This window comes from Pituophis catenifer, unplaced genomic scaffold (genome assembly GCF_029215685.1).
Source record: "Pituophis catenifer annectens isolate HBS135680 unplaced genomic scaffold, rPitCat1.0.hap2 SCAF_6, whole genome shotgun sequence".
Taxonomy (NCBI): Eukaryota; Metazoa; Chordata; class Lepidosauria; order Squamata; family Colubridae; genus Pituophis; species Pituophis catenifer.
Window position 1 is genome coordinate 77390983 of NW_027256886.1, and position 20868 is coordinate 77411850.

General features: G+C 44.1%; 2 long non-coding RNA genes across 2 annotated transcripts in view; one reads left to right on the top strand and one right to left on the bottom strand.

Annotated features, from left to right (window-relative positions):
* LOC139318379 (uncharacterized) overlaps window positions 1–15824 on the bottom strand; it is an 87341-nt gene extending 71517 nt beyond the window's left edge. The window contains exon 1 of the long non-coding RNA XR_011600506.1: window positions 15737–15824. This is a non-coding gene — a long non-coding RNA (uncharacterized lncRNA). The remainder of the gene's footprint in view (window positions 1–15736) is intronic.
* A 36-nt stretch (window positions 15825–15860) lies between these two features.
* Window positions 15861–16487, top strand: LOC139318378 (uncharacterized). Its single transcript, XR_011600505.1, has 3 exons — window positions 15861–15939; window positions 16120–16212; window positions 16435–16487. It is a non-coding gene; the product is annotated as an uncharacterized lncRNA (long non-coding RNA).
* The last annotated feature ends 4381 nt before the right edge of the window (window positions 16488–20868 follow it).

Here is a 20868-nt window from a genome sequence, read left to right on the forward strand (position 1 = left end):
ACTGTCAGCTCTGGAGGCCATCTTTTCCTTTGGCTCTTCAGGGCTGCCACACTTGGTGGATGACATGCTGTGGGAAATGGGAAGGGGGTTGGATGGAGACAGGGTGAGCTGTATAGCCATAACAACATTCTTTTCCCTGGGAGTCAAGGACGTTCAGCCTGTACCTGGAGAGCTGCGTGACTGGGAAACATCTCCAATCGAGACGGTGGATTGATTGGACCATGTGATGGACTTGTGGGTGCAGGGGAAGGGACTTTGACTTCCCTTTGGGTGGGGAAAACCCAGGGGCTTTTCAGATGCGGTTTTCCCAGATGTGCCAATTTGACATCTCTAATAAAGTGGAACTTTGAGGAAATGCCTGCCTTGGAGTTTTACTTCTGCTGAGGAACCCTGACAATCACCTCCTGCTGTCTGTTCTGATACTTTTTCTCCACCCATTCTGCAGCTGTGGGCTATGCCCTCTCTTACCTGACTGTTCCCTAGGCAGCATCTTTTTGCCCATATCTCAAGGTTTTTTTTTACATCCCACTAAAAATGTGACTGGACTAGTGTCATAGTCCAGCCTATGATGATTGCAAGACCTGATTGGTTGTTTCCCTGCTTTCTCATAGTCCAGCCTATGATGATTGCAAGACCTGATTGGTTGTTTCCCTGCTTCTTGCCTTGCACACCCATACAAGGAAGAAAGCCCTGGCTGGTTAGTTCCTGTATAGACTGGTCTACCAGGGCCTATCATTTCTTTTTAAGAATTATTGCTTCCTCATTAGACCCCATTATTTTCCTGTAGGGTATGCACAGATGACTGCCTTCATACTCTTCCCACATATCTCCACGTAACACAAACTTTTCTTTTTCATTTTCTACTGCATTGTAGCATCCTTGGTTTGATGTTCTACAGAGGAATTATTGAGTCTGTCATCTGCACCTCTATAACTGCCAGGTTTGGTTCTGCAACCCAACAAGACAGACACAGACTTCAGAAGATAATTAGAACTACAGAAAAAACAATTGCTACCAACCAGCCTTCCATTGAGGACCTGTATACTGCACGAGTCAAAAAGAGGGCTGTGAAAATATTTACAGACCCCTCGCATCCTGGACATAAATTGTTTCAACTCCTACCCTCAAAACAACGCTATAGAGCACTGCACACCAGAACAACTAGACACAAAAACAGTTCTTTCCCGAACGCCATCACTCTGCTAAACAAATAATTCCCTCAACACTGTCAAACTATTCACTAAGTCTGCATTACTATTACTATTAATCTTCTCATCATTCCTATCACCCATCTCCTCTGACTTACGACTGTATGACTGTAACTTAGTGCTGGTATCCTTACGATTTATATTGATTGTTTCCTAGTATGATTCAACTGCTTATTTGAACCCTATGACTATCATAAATGTTGTACTTTATGATTCTTGACGAATGTATCTTCTCTTTTATGTACACTGAAAGCTTATGCACCAAAGACAAATTCTTTGTGTGTCCAATCACACTTGGCCAATAAAGAATTCTAATCTATCTAATCTAATCTGATCTGATCTGATCTGATCTGATCTGATCTGATCTAATCTAATCTAATCTAATCTAATCTAATCTAATGTTACTATAATCAAAGCAAGAGAGAACAGGTTGTTCTTTCCTTCCTATATTCATCATCAGGTCCAAGAAAAGTTTGCAGTGAGGAAGAATGGGTAGTTCCGCTGCATAAAAACAAATAATAAATGTTGCAATTTAAAGATGTAAAATAAATGAATAAATACCCTGTTTTCCCGAAAATAAGACATCCCCTGATAATAACCCCAATTGGGCTTTTGAGCACATATGTTAAAATAAGTGTCCCCTGAAAATAACCCCCCCAAAAAAATTAGCCCCCCCCCGAAAATAAGCCCTCCCCAAAAACATTTAAACGCAGAGCTGGAAATCAGGTAAAAAGGCAAGAGGAGCCCCATCTTACTCCACGTGCCCCAAAATAATAATAAGGCCAAGCGCTTATTTCAGGGTTCAAAAAAATATAAGACAGGGTCTTATTTTTGGGAAACATGGTAATAGGAGAGAGGAGAGGAGAAGAGCTTTGCAGTACTTATGGGCAGGGAGTGGGAAAATAAGGTGGGTATGGCTTACCTGGATGGGCAGAAACTGAAAGAATACCTACTGGGAGATGTAAAGCTTGAATAGAGCACAAGCTTCTTAGGTTGAGACTTGTTCATGAATGATCAAAAGCAAGAATATTGGAGAAGGAAACTAGCAACTGCCTGTCCCATAGAGAACTTGGCAGTCTTTAATCTGGGCAGGAATTGAAAGGGAATCCGCTGCAAATGATGGGGACCAAATGGAGCAAGGAGCTTTTAGAGAGGGTGAGAAAACACTATTTTTATTTTATTTTATTTTTATATGCCGCCCTTCTCCGGAGACTCAGGGCGGCTTACAATGCATTAAGCAATAGCCTTCATACTTTTGTATATTTTATACAAAGTCAGCTTATTGCCCCCACAAACCGGGTCCTCATTTTACCCACCTTAGAAAGGATGGAAGGCTGAGTCGACCTTGAGCCTGGTGAGAATTGAACTCGCAGTAATTGCAGGCAGCTGGATGTTAAATGCTGCCTTAGTAGGAGGCATTAGCCTCCTACGCCACTCAGTCTCCTAAATCAAATAGACTTTTGAAAAGTCTATTTGATTTAGCAGGGTATTATTGAGTGGACTGCACTGTTTTTTTTAAAAAAAAAATGGGTGGGAGGGGGAGGGAGGGAGTGGATGCCAGGCCCTGCACCCAATCACCATTGCAGTTGTAACTAAATTGAAATGAAGTATTGAAGACCATCCTTAAGATGCGCTTAAGGTGGCTCGGGTTCAAAAAAAACCCAGAAAATATCTAATGCTTTTGGATGCAAGGTGGAAAATACAACTTGGGTGCATTTGTGATGGACTGGAAATGGGGGGAAGATGGCATCCTTTCTTCCTGCACTCTGAAAGTGTTACGTGGCCAGGGGTGGGCTGCTGGGGGTTCGCAGGGGTTCGGGAGAACTTCTAGCTAAGATTCTGTGTAGTTCGGAGAACCCCCAAATCCCACTCCTGGCTGGCCCTGCCCTGCCCCACCCACCCCTCCCAGGAGTCCCCACGTGGCCCGTTTTGGATGCAGGTAAGTGCAGGGTGCGCACAGAGGCTCCGGGAGGGCGGAAAATAGGCCTACTGGAAGTTCAGGAAGGCTGGAAACAGGCCCATTTCTGGCCTCCAGAGCTTGGGGAGGCCATTTTCACCCTCCCGGAGGCTCGAGTAAAGCCTCTGGACCAGTGGTGAGTTTTTCCCGGTTCAGTACGGTTTGGCCGAGCCGGTAACGGTGACGATATGACGTCACCGAACCGGTTCTCCCCCCCCCCGCCCTCCCACCCCCCACCCCCCCACGTTATTCTTATCTTTTATTTGGTCCCACCCCCAATCTATTGCTGCCTCCTGAGTCCCAGCTGATGACTAGAGGGAAAAAAACTGTTTAAACTCTTGCTGCGGGGCTTCAAAGGGCCGTCCTACAGCTGATCAGTGTTAAAAGCAAACAAATGAGTCGGGTCGTAAGTGCGAGGACTGGTCGCAAGTGCGAGGACCTTCCAGAAATGACTCTGACCAGCTAGCCACGCCCACCTAGTCACATGACCTGCAAGCCACACCCACAAAATAAGCCACGCCCACAGAACCAGTAGTAAAAAAATGTAGAACCCACCCCTGCTCTGGACCCCGGAAAGGGCAAAAATGCCCCCCCCCGCCGCCATGGTGCAGGAGGCCAACTAGGCCACACCCACCATGGCCACACCCACCCAACAACGGGCCAGAGAACACCTTGCTAAAATTTTTGAAACCCACCCCTGACTTGACCCTTAGTGGTGACTGGCCAAGCATAAAGTATGGCTCTACCTGTGTTGAGGCCTGCATTCATTGCTAAAGGCCCCGTTCTCTGTCCCTTTTCACTACGCTGCCCTTAAACCATGCCAAAAACGCAAAAAAAAAGATTTTGCAATGTTTGAAGCATTCCCAGGTTTTTGTCCAAACATGCACAGATGTTAAGTGATAATAAAAATCAAAATTTTAGATGTTTTCTTTCTTGTGTCACAGTAGGAAATCCCAGCCAATTATACTCTACCCTGAGAGAAAGTTGCCCTTTCTCTTTGAAAACTTTGCCAATGTCTTAAATGTTAATGGCTTCGTTTGTCTTTTTCTCAACGTTCCATAAAGGACGAGGAATTTTGCTTTATGGGAAGCCAGGCTCCTTTCAGTACCTCCTTCTATAGCATTCCTACTCTGCAAACACATTTGTCAGGAAAACATTCTGTACACATTCCGGGTTGGCAAAAAAAAAAAAAAAAAAAAACCCTTGGCCGGTGGCTTCGTACGGTTGAGAAACAAGATCCTTTGGGAAACCAGATCCTCCCCAAGCTTCCATCTATGAAGGAGGTAATCTCCGTGAAGGAAGTAAAAGAATTTCATTATGGATTTGGATGAGAGTGAACTTGGATTTTTCTCCTTCTATGGCAGGGGTGTCAAACTCGATTTCATTGAGGGCCGCATCAGGGTTGTGTTTGACCTCGGGGGCTGGGGTGGGCGTGGCCAGGGTGGGAGTGGCCAGCTTGACGTCATTCATGTTGGGGGTGCCTGTGGCCCGAGCGCTCTGCCAGAGAAAACAGGCTCCCGAGCTCCGTTTTTGGCTCGGATGGCCTCCTGCAACCCTCTGCCAGCAAAAACGCAGCTTGGGAGGGCCACGTTTTCGCTGGCAGAGGCACCACAGACTGGTCCTTCACTATTTCCAGGGCTCCTCTGTGGGCCAGATCTAAGTACCCCCGTGGGCTGGATTTGGTCTCTGGGCCTTGAGTTTGACACCCCTGTTCTATGGTATCAAGAATCTCATCAGGAGCAAAGTCTTGATACCTGAGTCAACCTAGTTTTTGGCTTTTTTACCTTTTTTAATTGCAAAGTCACTTTGTCTGCCTACAGCATCATAGCACCAGTGGTGGGATTCAGCTGGTTCGAGCCGATTCGGGCAAACCGGTAGTTAAATTACTGGCTGGCCCCTCCTCTCCCCTTCCAGGAGTCCTCACATGCCCCATTTTGGCTGCCAGGTAAGTGCAGGGAGGCCTCCTAGGCCCAGGGGCGTTGTGTACCCCCCCCATTGCCTGTTTTTACTCCCGGGGTGGGTGCAGGAGGACGAGTGCTGCCTGCCACACCCCCTGGCCACGCCAACCATGGCCACGCCTGCCCAGCCAGTGATTAGGACAGAGAACCGGTTGTTAAATTATTTGAATCCCACCACTGCATAGCACTCTCCTCAGAGGACGTATCTCCCTCATACCATTGCCTGGAATGACCATGTAACCATGCGTAATTGTGAAGTTGTACCTGGTCATTCCAGGAAGTGCTGCATAGGAATAGGAAAGTTTCTGTATGAGGGAGGAATTTGTATATCGAGGCAGTATTTTTTTTTATGGAGAGAAGACACAAGTACCCAAGTATTTTCAAAAGTAAATGAAAAAAACTATCTGCCCTAAACCGAACAGCAGGTTTACATCCTAACATTTCATAGAAAAATCAGAATATGACATCAGAAATGTCAAATGTTTATGACGGGGATTTGCAACCTGCCCCATTCCATAGAATCCGGGCAATTCACATAAACTCAAAACAAGAAACAAACAGTACATTCACATTTGAAATGAGTTAAATCAAACAATAAAAAAGACGAGCGTAAAATCAAGCTAAATAAGGCCATCTTAAGCCTGGCCATCCATGGCAAAAAACCCTGTTTTCACCACTTTTCTACAAGTTAGGAAAAGTGGGGATCAACAACTTCAAAGTGCTAGGGCAGCCATGGAGATGGCAATGTCCAGTCTTTAATCCCTGTGACAACACCTGGTGAAAAAGTCATTTCTACATTGCCCAGGAGAAGCAAAATCTCCCCGTAGCAAAAAGTAATAATTCTGCCTTGGCAATCCTCTATCACCAACCTGGCAGTTGGCATTCTAGTAATATATTTATGTGAATGACCAATAATCATAGTACCTGAAGTCTGAACCTCTTTAGTTATTGTGGCAGGTAGTGGTGGAACATTTGTTCTCCAAGAATTCTTTTAATCTCACTTAAAAAGGTAAAGGTAAAGGTTCCCCTCGCACATATGTGCTAGTCGTTCTGGACTCTAGGGGGCAGTGCTCAACTCCGTTTCAAAGCCGAAGAGTCAGCACTGTCCGAAGACATCTCCGTGGTCATGTGGTCGGCATGACTAAATGCGAAAGGCGCACGGAACGCCGTTACCATCCCACCAAAGGTGGTCCCTATTTTTCTACTTGCATTTTTTTCGTGCTTTCGAACTGCTAGGTTGGCAGAAGCTGGGACAAGTAACGGGGGCTCACTCAGTTACATGGCACTAGGGATTCGAACCACTGAACTGCCAACTTTTCGATCAACAAGCTCAGTGTCTTAGCCACTGAGCCACCGCATCCCTTTTAATCTCAAAGTAATCTAAATCAGTGTTTTCCAACTGAAGCAACTTGCATGGGCTGGTTAGTCCTGGGAGTTGAAGGCCACACATCTTAAAAGTTACTGAGCCTGAGAATCACGGATCTATTAATCTATGATTAATGTGGCCTGAGAAGGTCATCATCCTTTCTATGTGCAGCCTTGATACGGAGAATCACTCGGTCCAAGATGCAATCAACGAGATGAATGGGATTCAAATGTACCTATATTTAGCTGCATTATGTTGAGGATGTCTGGAAGGAAGGAAGGAAGGAAGGAAGGAAGGAAGGAAGGAAGGAGGGAGGGAGGGAGGGAGGGAGGGAGGGAGGGAGGGAAGGTAGCTCTATGCTACTTTATTAATTTGATGCTATCTCTACCTTAAATATCTCATTTTTAATACTGTGTTTTTGTTGAATGATGTGAACTTTACAGCTGTAAAAGTAATTAAAGTTAGAATATCAGGGGGCACGGCTGCTTGTTCATAAGAATGTGATAGTGTAAGAACTGACAACCTGGAAGAGAGAAAGTGCTTAAGAGTCTGCTGGAGGCAAGTGACTCCATCCGTACGTTTTCCTCAGTCCCAGTCTGCTATCCATCATTCTCATCTCCCTCGGTGGTAATTTCCTATCCTGTTCTCTCCATTCCTTTCCTGATTACTTTGCATTTCTTTCCCTATGCGTTTTACCTTTGCATTTCATACTTGTCTCCTCCCTCATTTGGCTGTTGTGGGAACAGCACAGAAATAATAACAGAATAACAGAGTTGGAAGGGACCTTGGAGGTCTTCTAGTCCAACCCCTTTGCTCAAGCAGGAGACCCCGGCCTATACCATTCCAGAGAAGTGGCTGTCCAGTCTCTTTTTAAAAACCTCCAATGATGGTTCACTCACAGCTTCTGAAAGCAAACTGTTCCATTGATTAATTGTTCTCAACGTTAGGAAATTTCTCCTTAGTTCTAGGTCACATCTCTCCTTGATTAGTTTTCATCTGTTGTTGCTTTTCTTGCCTTTTGGTGCTTTAGAGAACAGGTTGGCCTCCTCTTCTTTGTGGGCAGCCCCTTCCAAATATTGGAATACTGCTATAAATGTTTCCCCTAGTCAGAGGTGGGTTTCAGCAGGTTCTGACCAGTTCTGGAGAACCGGTAGCCGAAATTTTGAGTAGTTCAGAAAACCAGTAGTAAAAATTTGGGCTGGCCCCACCCCCATCTATTCTCTGCCTTCCAAGTCCCAACTGATCGGGAGGAAATGGGGATTTTGCAGTAACCTTCCCCTGGATTGGGGAGGGAATGGAGATTTTACAGTATCCGTCCCTTGCCATGCCCACCAAGTCATGCCCACCAAGCCATACCCACAGAACCGGTCGTAAAAAATCATCTTTGTTGCTCTTTTCTTCACTTTTTTTCCAGAGACTCGGTCCCTCCAGAAAGGATTCACTACTCTCTGTATCATTCTGTTCTGACCTACCTCAGTAACTGTAGTGAAACAACTATGAAGATTTTGCACATGTGTAGAGGGTCTGCGTGCACATGTGACGCATGCGTGGCATGTGCACTTCCGAACCGGTAAGGAAGGTAAGTAGATTTCACCCCTGGAGTGCTTTGCATGCTGCCTTGAGTCCTGAATAAAAGGTGTAATAGAAATCTAATAAATATATAGATCTCTGTCTACCTCAAGAGGTTTTGTTCTTGCTATTCTATTTTGTGTTGGCATGTCTCACACATCTTTTCAGCCTTGTTGTTCCTGCCAACCTTTCATTTGGCCTTGTCCCTGTAGCTTTGGGGCTCTCTCCCACATCTTCTCGGGCTCCTTTCTGTAGCTTCTGGTGACCAGGGTCTCTAAAGGCTGCCGATAGTATCACCTTTTTCTTCAGAAGAAGCTGGGCTCAGAGTGTGAGAGAATAATGTACTTAAAACAAAGATAGGTAGCCAAGGATATGATTCTGGATCAGTTTTCTCCTTCATATGCTAAGTTTGTACTCGGAGAGAGTTATGTTAAATAATGATAATAATAAGCTGCTCAAGCAGCAGAGGAAGAAAAGATCAGCATCTATTTGACAGGATGATTTTATATAGAGTTGGAAGGGACCTTGTAGGTCATCTAGTCCAACCCCCCACACAGCAGGAGACCCTACAGCATTTCTGACAAATGACAGTCCAGTCTCTTCTTGAAAGTCTCAAGCGATGAAGCTCCCACAATTTCCGAAGGCAACTGCTGTTTCATTGGTTGATTGTTCTCACTGTCAGAAACTTCCTCCTTATTTCTAGGTTGAATCTCTCCTTGATTAGTTTCCATCTATTATTCCTTGTCTGGCCTTCAGGTGCTTTGGAAAACAGCTTGACCCCCTTCCTTTCTGTGGCAGCCCCTCAAATATTGGAACACTGCTATCATGTCTCCCCTGGTCCTTCACTAGACTAACCATGCCCAGCTCCTGTAACCGTTCTTCATATGTTTTAGTCTCCAGTCCCCTAATCATCCTGGTTGCTCTTCTCTGCACTTTTTATAGTCTCAACATCTTTTTTATAGTGTGGTGACCAAAACTAGATGCAGTACTCTAGGTGTGGTCTTACTAAGGCTTTATAGAGTGGTATTAGTACCTCACTTGACCTTGATTGTATCCCTCTGTTAATGCAATTTAGGATTGCATTGGCTTTTTTGGCTGCCGCTGCACACTGCTGTTTTTTTTTTTACACATTTTGTAAAACTGCAAGAAAAGGGAGAGCAATCTGAATGTAGCTTGGTTTGATTTCAAGAAGGCATGTCGCATGATTGGATAATCATGTGCTCAGAAATAACAGGAGTCAGTAGAAACATCAGAAGCTTTGGGCAAAAATCAATGGCAGAATGGAAGGCACAGTAGCTGTATCAATGGTGATAGGCTGTATGTCATTGCACAATCAATTGCAGAAGGCACCATTAAATTAAAACATTTTACATTCTGCGATAACACTATTAAACAACAACATCCTTGAGAAGGACTTGATAGTGGACAAAAATGCTGAAACATCTGGCTGACTGTGTAATCGACCATAATAATAATAATAATGTTGTAGTCTATAAAAATAGCATCCTCAAACTTCTCTCATTTAAAATAAGGATCTATTTTATAACCTCAGAACTTTTTGCACTAATAGCCATAGCACTTAGACATATACCGCTTCGCAGTGCTTTGTAAGCGGTTTACAATGTCAGAATATTGCCCCCAACAATCCTCATTTTACCGACTTCAGAAGGATGGAAGGCTGGAAGGCTGAGGCTGAGGCTGAGTCAGCCTTGAGCTGGTGAGAATCAAACTGCCGAACTGCTAGCAGCCGGCAGTCAGCAGAAATCGCCTGCAGTACTGCATTCTAACCACTGCACCATCATGGCTCTTTAATCTACAATGGAACCTCCGGTCACGACTGTAATCCATTCCAGGACTTCGGTCGCAATCCGATTTGATCGCGACCGGAAGTAAGACTGACTGCACATGTGCGTACTGAAAAAAATGGCATGGAAGGGAAAGAGCCTGGTGGCGCAGCAGACTAATAGCCTGTTATTATCATTCAGCTGCCTGCAATTACTGCTGGTTCGAATCTCCCCAGGCTCAAGGTTGACTCAGCCTTTCTAAGGTAGGTAAATTGAGGACCCAGTTTGTGGGGACAATAAGCTGACTTTGTATAAATATACAAAAGTATGAAGGCTATTGCTTAACGCATTGTAAGCCGCCCTGAGTCTCCGGAGAAGGGCGGCATATAAATCAAATTTAAAAAAAAAAAATCACCATGGCTGTGTTTGATTGCCACCTGAGGATGTGTTCATGACCAGAGTGAAACATTTAGTAGATTTTTTGGTCGGCACCCAATTTGGTCGTGGTCAGAAGCATTTGTGACATGAGGTTCTACCGTACGTCTTATTGTATCATGGCTGATGGGCCCAATCTTCCAGACTCCATTTCTATGATTTTTCATCTAAATATTGCCACTCTTCTTTCCCCAGCCTGCCCACGCACAGTGGTGACACACCCAATGCTCTTCAGCTATGTGGAACTGCAACTTCCAACAACTTATCCAGGATGACTGGTGGCCACCCTGCCTGTCAATGAGTAGAAGTTTCATCACACACATCTGGAAGGCACCAGCCTGGGAAGATGTATTCTGCTTTCAAATTCTGCCATCTGTTTGTTCTTCCTAAAAATGCATGATTAATTAAGGGGAGGGAACCAATGTTCTTAGCGAATGAGAAATCATGATAATGGCAATATTTTATTACGTCATGTGCTTTTGTGAATACTGAAGAGCAGATGTTAAGGGCATGGAGGTACACCCTCCCCTATTCCCTCTCCAACTCCACAAAAAATGAGCAGGGTGGAAGAGAATTAGTCTTCTATCCTAAGCACAATTCATTCCAAGGTTATTTACCACAGCGCTTAGTCAGCAAATGACATAAAAAGAAAAGGAAAGGGTCAAAATTAGATGAGCAGGAATAAATATATGCCGTTACCTACAGGGATGGGATTCAAAATTTTTTACTACCAGTTCTGTGGGTGTTGCTTGGTGGGCGTGGCTTGATGGGAGGGTCATGTGACTGAGTGGGCATGGCCAACTTGACATCATTCACGGCAACTGGGGGCAGGGGCAGGCAGAGGTGGTATTTGCCGGTTCGGTGAACCAGTTAAAATTTCTGCTACCGGTTCTCCCAAACTGGTCTGAACCAGCTGAATATCACTCCTGGCTACCTCTCTTAAATCTACCAATCCCCTGCCAAAATGTTGGTGTTAAATAACAGAACTTTGCAACAATGCAAGTTATTAAAATATCTATCAGGAAGCAGAAAGTTGACATAGAAACTGTCTGGTTGTTCAGGAATTGCCCCGTGCAAAAATAAAAGGTTGACACAATTTCATATAAAACCCTTGATATAAAAGAAGATGCCTTATTGGTTCTTTCTCTTATGTGCTGAAAAGGGCAGAAGTGATGAGCCCTTAAAAGTTTGCAATATCTACCCTGTAACTGTAGTGAGTGCTAAAGAGAGCACTATAAGAACCAGACAGGTGTACAGGTAGTCCTCGGCTTATGTCCATAACTGAGCCAGGAATTACAATCGTAAATTGCAGCAGCCATAAGGCAAAGCATCACATGAGTGGACCTGATTTTTAAACTTTTTTTTTTTGCGGCGGTCATTAAGGGAATGCTATGGTTGTTAAGCAAATCCATTTTACCCAATGAGAGGGTTTTTTTGCTGGAAACCAGAAGCAAATGCCAGAAACTGGCAGGAAATGTTGAAAACGGTGGTCACAGATCTGCAGGATTGATACAAATGTCCATAAAGGTGAGCCAGTTGCCAAGTGCCCAAAATGGGATCACTTGGTTATGGGTGTGGGTGTGGCTTTGGGAGGGGTCCATTGCAGTGGTGAAATCCAAATTTTTTTACTACCGGTTCTGTGGGTGTGGCTTGGTGGGTGTGGTGTGGCTTGGTGGGCGTGGCAGGGGAAGGATACTGCAAAATCCCCATTCCCACCCCACTCTGGGGCCAGCCAAAGGTGGTATTTGCCGGTTCTCCGAACTACTCAAAATTTCCGCTACTGGTTCTCCAGAACCTGTCAGAACCTGCTGGATTTCACCTCTGGTCCATTGTAACTTTATGTAGTCGTTAAGCGACTGGTCATGAGTCAAAGACTATCTATAGTGGTTAAGACTCCAGGTTAGAAACCAAGAGATCATGAGTTCTAATCCTGCCTTAGACACGAAAGCCAGATGGGTGCCTTTGGGTCAGTCACTCTCTATCAGCTGAAGGAAGAAGAAGCCATGGGCAAACAGCTTCCAAAAATCTTGCATCAGAAGATTTGTGTCTGGAAACCAGCAATGATTCCAAAGGTGCTTTTTCAAGAGGCAATAGGACTTTCTGGTTTTTTCTTCAAAGATATTTCGCTTCTCATCCAAGAAGCTTCTTCAGCTCAACGTCTTCAAGGAAAAAAAAAAAAAAAAGTCCAATTGCCTCTTGAAAAAGCATCTTTGGGACAACCATGACCTGGATGACTGAGAATCTCCACAGGCATTTAACCAGCAATTAGTTCAAATTTGGGGCATTCAATTCCAAAATTCAGAAGAGGCCAGGTTTAATGCCTCCCAACAGCTGCTTCTACAGCACGGAATGCCATAGCATCCCCTCCAATTTTTTTTTAAGCTACTTTAGGATGTGTTTCTCTTTTTTATTTTATTTAAGTGTGATTTTTGTTTTATTTGCTGACCTATGACCAAATAAAGCCTGATTGATTGATTGATTATTGATTGATTGATTGATTGAAACTGTACTGCAGCTCAGTTTAGCCTGATAAAACTTGCGTAAACTGGTCTGAGAAGGCCCATAAAAATGGCTTAAGGGACTTCCTGAGAAGAGCACTCCAGCAGACAAGTGATACGTTTAAGCCAATAATAAAATATTACTAGCCTAATTCTGGTTTTTACTCTGGTCGACCCTGTTTCTAGCTAAGAGCTACATTTGAGATGCGCTCTGGGGTACCAAATATGGAGTTAAGGAATTTGGACTGAACAGGTTCCAGCAGACTAAAATTAGACTATGGACCAATAGCTGCTCCAAATAATAGCTGTGTTACAGCCTTTTGCCTTGTGTGTGATGATACCCAGTGGTGGGTCTCAAAATTTTTTACTACCGGTTCTGTGGGTGTGGCTTGGTGGGTATGGCATGGCTTGGTGGGCATGGCAAGGGAAGGATACTGTAAAATCTCCATTCCCTCCCCATTCTAGGGGAAAGTTACTGCAAAATCCCCATTTCCTTCCGATCAGCTGGGACTCCAGAGGCAGAGAATAGATGGGGGCAAGGCCAGTCAGAATTTTTACCACCGGTTCTCCGAACTACTCAAAATTTCCACTACCGGTTCTCCAGAACTGGTCAGAACCTGCTGAAACCCACCTCTGATGATATCATAGAACTGCTGTGGTAGTTGATTGGGCCAGGCTACAAGGTAATCAGCTCAATTGTCTTGCACAGATCCATCCATAGTCTGCACCAACACCATCTGGATTCTAAACTTATCATCCATAGAACACTTCATGGGAATGAATCTCTAGGCACTAAGCAAGAAAAATGAATTCCATCAAAACTATATGGCAAGAATCCTTTTTTCAGGAGCTACAAGTTGTGTGGTTCCCACCGAAATTATCACGCAGGATGAATGGCATTTATCAGATATCAGATATCGCCAAGAAAGAATTCAACAAAGCAGAAGATAATAATACAGCATTTTTCAATTGTCAAGTGATCTAAAGTGTTCTCTCACTCACCACCCACGATGAACCGGGGGGGGGGGGAAATCGATAGAGCTGATTCTTTTTTTTATGCTGTTTATAGATCTGAAATATTTACATCCACATTTTTACACATAATACTTCATGGCAGCATTCCAGTATAACATGCTTGTCAGAATGGAGGGCAGGGAAGAATATTACTGGATAACCCTAACTTTTAGATTCTAGCTATTTAGATCAAATTATATAATTGTTTTCAACAGAGAGGGAAACCTTACTCCTAATTAATTCCCCTTTGTAGAAACAACTGTTGTATATGCCACCGTAAGGCTGGTTTGCACAAATATCTCATCCTACTATATCAACTAATCTTTTGAGATTTACAAAAAGCTGATTGCAAGATTTTGGAGGGAACACCACCATGTTATAAAGGTCGGCAATCTCCTGTACGTTGGGCTGTTTTGTTTATTTTAGTCCCCAGTAATGACATCTGGAGGAGACAAGCTGCCTGCAGGTATCACGATGTTGATCTCTGACTGAAACGCTGATTCTCCAAAGATTTGGACTCATTCATCCCCAGCTTAAAAAGATCTTCGGAATGAACTCTTGCCTGAAACCCAAAGGAGGCATTGCTCTATGACCATGAATGAACTCATGGTCCAACTATGTCTAAACTGGCTTCTGCTGCTCATGTGATTGATGAGGTGAAAATGATGGTACGTAACCATCAGTAAACCTAACAGACTACCAAGGCAGAGTGGAGTGGTGGGAATTTTCCTCTGATTGGCTTGGAGTAGCCAATCTTCGGAGCTCTGTAGGTGGTCCTGCCAATTTCTGGCACCGCACTTATTTATGCATTGTCCCACCTCCTCAGAGATTTTGTAAACAGATCATCTCTTATTTCATTGTTAATCTCCACCAACCACCCCCTATGAGGTTCTTAGCAATAGTTCTTCCTCTTAGGAAAGCCTTGCCAAGACATTGTTTCTTTCTGTCCCATATTAGTTTCCAAAATAACATATGCAAACAAGGAATCTGGATGGCAACACAGAGCAATCTTTTCTCACAGCTGGCTAGCAAGCAAGAAGGAACTGAGGTGCCTCTTACTAGCTGCCTAATCCCATTTGTTTTCCCATTTATCTGATCTGCTCTCAAGGCTGCATTTGGCTTCCGTTGCTAGCAATTGTCTTGCTGGATATTTTATTGAATCACATTGTCTTCAAATTATATACTTCATGTGTTGCTGCTGGCTGTTTTCAATTTGGCTACTATCAGTCCTGAAAGCTTCCAGTTCACCGGGTGTGAATTTGAATCAGTTGCATTGTGAAATCACTTGTGCTGAATTTTCATTTTTAAATAAAGTGGTGCCCAGAATCTGATAAAAATTATGATGCCCCTGAGCTTGCAAAATAGTATTCATTGTGCATTTATTACATCCCACCTAAAAGTGGTATATATTGTTCACCTCCACTCAGGTTTAGCCTCAGAAACACCCTTGCATTTAGGGTTAGGTTAATCAAAGGTTACTTAGGATCACCAGGCTAAATGGCCATTTCAATTTGGCAGATATTCCGAGCCCTGGTTCATCATACGAAGAAGTAAAAACCCCATTGTAGGAAAATCCCACATGCAACTGACTTCCACGAAGCCAGGTTAGCTATATTGAAATGGGCTAATGTAACTCTTAAGTATTTATACTCCTAATGAATTGCTCAAAGTACCTATCTATTTCAGAGAGGGAGCAACCGTACAAGAGGATAATCTAATTTCAAGCTGTCTAGGAAAGCTCAGGCAAAGTTGTCAAAACAGACCGTGAAATCCCAAACACCAGAGAGAAGGAGAGAAGCAAAAGAATTATCCTACTTTGGGCACTCGGAGATATTTTCTCCAATGCATCATTTGTTTAAAAGCATCCCCACCGAATAAAACCCTTAGACTTTGTACGGAGGCCACAGGCAGTTTAGTATACATATGTGAAAATGAAAGAGCACAGACCTCAGCGAGCAGTTGGTCAACTCTTCCCAAAATAGCTGTCTCCATTTGGTCTGCGGAGAGGCAGGCGGCAGGGAGCGGAGTGGATCTGTCCGCCTCCAAATGAGAAACCCTGGACTGCAGATCTGATGTCCTGAAGTACAGCAAGAGGCTCAGCACCAAAGAAAGTAAAGAGATTCCAGGCAGCCCCGAGCTCAGCAGCGGAGGTACCTTACAGCATCTTTCTCCATCTCCTCCCGTCCTGGGATGGGTGAGGCAGCCCGTCTCCAAGCTACCAGGAGCAGCCCCTTTCCAGTTCTTCTCTTCTACCACCATTCCTTCCCTGGCCTTGAGAGGCAATAAATAAATAAATACTGAATAAATAAAGCAGGGAATCTTCCTCTCAGGAGCAGGCGATCCGAGATGCAGGAAAGGACACCACCATCCAGAAGACTCCCAGAGCCACTGAAGAAGAAGAAGAAGAAGAAGAAAAAGGACAGGTAGCAAACAAAAATAAAAATAAAAAAATGGATGTAGAACCAAGTGGTGGGGAAGGAATGGATGTGTGTGTGTGTTGTCCCAAAGAGGGGGGAGAAAAAAAAATCAAACTTCAGAAAAGTTCTTTTGAGAAGATAGTTGGATCAAAGTTGCTGTTGTTGCATTTCTCCCTTTTAACCTTCCTTTATTATTGCTGATTTTCCTCCTCCCTCCCTCTTGGTCAGATGGTCAGATCCTGTGCAGAGTAGGCAACGGTCTGTGCGTGAAGGTCCCCATTAGAGAGAGGTAATTCTCAACTGATTGCACATTGCAGTGTGACTGTTCCTGATTTCTCTGTAACATGACACTCTCTCTCTCTCTCTTTCTCTCTCTCTCTCTCTCTCTTTCTCTCTCACACACATATACACACTCGCACACACTGTCTCCGATGAGTTGGCTGCACGCTGTTTCCCAAAGCAAGCTCTCCTGTTCTCTCGGCAATGATTTATTTATTTATGCAAAACCGCTGGGTGGGATTGGATTCTCGGCTCCCGCCTACTGCAAAGCCCACCAGTCCCTAAAGTGCCGTTCATCAGTTCTTTGAAGAAGGACTTACTGCAGTCATTTATAGCTGCTTATCCGAGGTAAGGATAAGGGGGCAAGGTTTAGGTTGCAGGTCCCCTTTTCTTACAATCATGGGCCTGATATCAGGTGAGGTAAAATTCCGTGGCCACACCTGAATGTCCCTTATCGTCATAGAACACTTTAGAATAGAATAGAATAACAGAGTTGGAAGGGACCTTGGAGGTCTTCTAGTCCACCCCCCTGCCCAAACAGGAAACCCTACACCACTTCAGACAAATGATTATCCAACATCTTCTTCAAAACTTCCAGTGTTGGAGCATTCACAACTTCTGGAGGCAAGTTGTTCCACTGATTAATTGTTCTCACTGTCAGGAAATTTCTCCTTAATTCTAAGTTGCTTCTCTCCTTGATTAGTTTCCACCCATTGCTTCTTGTTCTACCCTCAGGTGCTTTGGAGAATAGCTTGACTCCCTCTTCTTTGTGGCAGCCCCCGAGATACTGGAACACTGCTATCATGTCTCCCCTAGTCCTTCTTTTCATTAAACTAGACATACCCAATTCCTGCAACCGTTCTTCATATGTTTTAGCCTCCAGTCCCCTAATCACCTTTGTTGCTCTTCTCTGCACTCTGCACTTTAACATCTTCTTTGGCTCTCTGCTCCAGACAGCACTGACATTTGTTTTCCCTGACACCAATTGAGAAGTAATGAACTTTGGCCAGTGCATCTGCATGGTTTGGTCTTTTGTATATAGCCGTGATGGTGAACCTATGGCATGTGTGCCCGAAGTGGCATGTGGAACCATGTCGCCTGGCACATGTGCTGTCATCCATTCCTCTTCTGGGTTCCTGGTATGCATGCGCATACGATGATCAGCTGGCCTTTGTACGTGCGGCAGTGCTGAAAACCGGAAGAGCTGGTTTTCCGTTTTCCTGCCTGGGCATGCGCGCTGGCCAGCTGATTGATGCATGTGCATTCACGGCAGTAACTGGAAGACTTGCTGGCTGGCATGCATGCGCACGCCAGAAACCAGAAGTACCTTATCCGGTGCGCACATGCCCCGTGGGCAGCTCCTCTTCCTGGTCACGGCCCTGACGAGTGTGCACACGCATGTGAAACATTCGTGTGCACGCAAAGTGTTCCCTTTTTGGCACGCACACTCCCTTTTCAGCCCTCGGTGCCGAAAAGGTTCGCCATCATTGGTATACAAGCTCCAGGCCTCTGCATTCTTTTGGCACGTTGGCATTTCACACCCATGAAGGAAATTATTAATCCAAACTCCAGTATTTAATGAGCGGCACAGAGGTGTAGGGTCTGGATTTATGGGATTATCATCTGAAATTGGCATAAATATAATTTTTGACTAAATTCTGGGTAAGATTAAAGAACGGATTCTTTCTTATGCTAATCATGTCAGGGCAAAACTAATTCAGGGTTCACAGAGAAGCAGAAGATCCAAAATCCTGTTCTAAACATTTCGCTAATCAAAATAATGTTGGTAACTGCCAGCCTGCTGACTATGAGCCTCGGTGGCGCAGTGGTTAGAGTGCAGCATTGCAGGCTACTTCTGCTGCCTGCCGGCTGCCTGCAATTTGGCAGTTCAAATCCCACCAGGCTCAAGGTTGACTCAGCCTTCCATCCTTCCGAGGTGGGTAAAATGAGGACCCAGATTTGTTGGGGGCAATAGGCTGGCTGTGTAAACTGCTTAGAGAGGGCTGTAAGGCACTATAAAGCAGTATATAAGTCTAAGTGCTATTGCTGCCTTTACAGAAAGGTAGCCATTATATTCTTGGATAGGAGGAAGATGAATATACTGAATAGAAGAAGCTATTCCATGCGTTAACAGATTTTAAATGCAATTTATGCAGGGAAGTGACATGGCAGATTGTGGAATGTGACATAACCTTGGCACCTTTCACTTCAGCTGGGTCCTAATCAGGGGTGGGTTCCACTTACCTTTACTACCGGTTCGCAATGGGAGCACACGCGCAAATCGTCAGTGATGACATCAGGGCAGGTGGGCCGAGCACCCTGCAGCCGGTTCGCATGAACCGGACTGAACCGGGAGCAACCCACCCACTGGTCCTAGTACTTAGACCAAGTTGAAGCTACACACAAACGGCTTTCAAAATTGCCCACCAAAATTGTGGACGCAGAAACTCAGTGAATGATTTCTCCAAACTTCTCAGACAGTTCTCCACTTTAGCAGTCACAAAAGCACCATTACTCAAAAAAACTCAAAAGGGGAGGGGGTGGGTGAAATTTATTCCTAAGGGTTTCCACTTGGGTTTAACAACAGTCTAGGAAGCCAAAGAGGCTCCAGACTGCTGGGGAGATATTTGTAAAACGAAAGACAGAATGTTCACGTTCAGCCCTCGGCCACCTCACAATGAAATGCATACAAGAACAGCACGTTCCATTCATCGGGAACTTTGAGAAAATCTTCTCTTTGGAAATAATTTCCGTAGCATTGCTTTCCTTTCTTTTGACAAATGAAATGAAAATGAAAGCAAATGTAGCAGAAGGCAAAAGGGAAGTAAATCATCACTGAGCTAACTGAAGGAGAACCTCTGTTGCCTACATTTATTTTTTATTTTTTTGCTTCTGTTTTTCTAACTTTGGTGGTCTCCTAAAAATTAGCGAGAGATGTCCCCCAAACATAGAAATATGAGTGGAAATATAGCAGGAAGAGGCATAGAAGATGCATACAACTGACACAATGAGGAAGTTTTGAAGATGTCTTAGCTCTTACATTTCCTTTCCAGAGCCTTCTCTTCTCTTCTCTTCTCTTCTCTTCTCTTCTCTTCTCTTCTCTTCTCTTCTCTTCTCTTCTCTTCTCTTCTCTTCTCTTCTCTTCTCTTCTCTTCTCTTCTCTTCTCTTCTCTTCTCTTCTCTTCTCTTCCCTTCCCTTCCCTACCCTACCCTACCCTACCCTACCCTACCCTACCCTACCCTACCCTACTCTACTCTACTCTACTCTACTCTACTCTACTCTACTCTACTGCATATTGCTGACTCTCTACATATCATTGCATCCAGTGATGGGATTCAATTTTTTTTTTACTACCGGTTCTGTGGGCGTGGCTCTGTGGGTGTGGCATGGCTTTGTGGGCATGGCAGGGGAAGGATACTGTAAAATCTCCATTTCCTCCCCAATCCAGGGAAAGGTTACTGCAAAATCCCCATTTCCTCCCAATCAGCTGGGACTCAGGAGGCAGAGAATAGATGGGGGTGAGGCCAGTCAGAGGTGGTATTTACCGGTTCTCCGAACTACTCAAAATTTCTACTACCGATTCTCCGGAACTGGTCAGAATCTGCTGAATACCACCTCTGATTGCATCCATGCAAAAACTCAGAAAACAATTTCTAGTAATGCTCCATGCTACATATAATACTAGGAATAGAAGATCGTTTAAATTCTGATAGGACTCAGAATGCTCATAGGAGAATAGAGGGCAGCAAATACTGAATTGAGAGAAAAAAAGAAAAATAATCTAAAAATATTTAGGATGATACATTAACATTAGAGAGAGAAGAAATTTGGTAATGGAGATGATGGTGATAGTTAACGGTGCTTCGGTGACTAGAATGGACCTAGACAGTTCTATTGCGTGTTGAACATGGCCTGCTGATTTTAATCCAACCAAAAGTAATTTCGGATTCAGCGGTTTTTGTACTGCAGGTGGTACATTTGCTCTTAAGAAAGAGGAAGCTCATGGTACACACAATGAGATTTTGGTGAGCACAACTCACCAAAGAGGGAAAGCGCTGTGGGACTTAACACAGAGGACATAAAGGTAAAGATAAAGGTTCTCCTCGCGCATATGTGCTAGTCGTTCCCAACTCTAGGGGGCAGTGCTCATCTCCGTTTCAAAGCCAAAGAGCCAGCGCTGTCCGAAGACATGTGGCCAGCATGACTAAACACCAAAGGCGCACGGAACGCTGTTACATCAACATAATAATTTTAATTGGGGTATTTTAAATTTTAAAATTTAAATTTAAATTTTATTTAAATTAAAATATTTTAAATTTTTGGGGTTTTAATCCGGCCAAATTTATTTAATTATTTTAATTTTTAATCATTGTTGTGTCTTG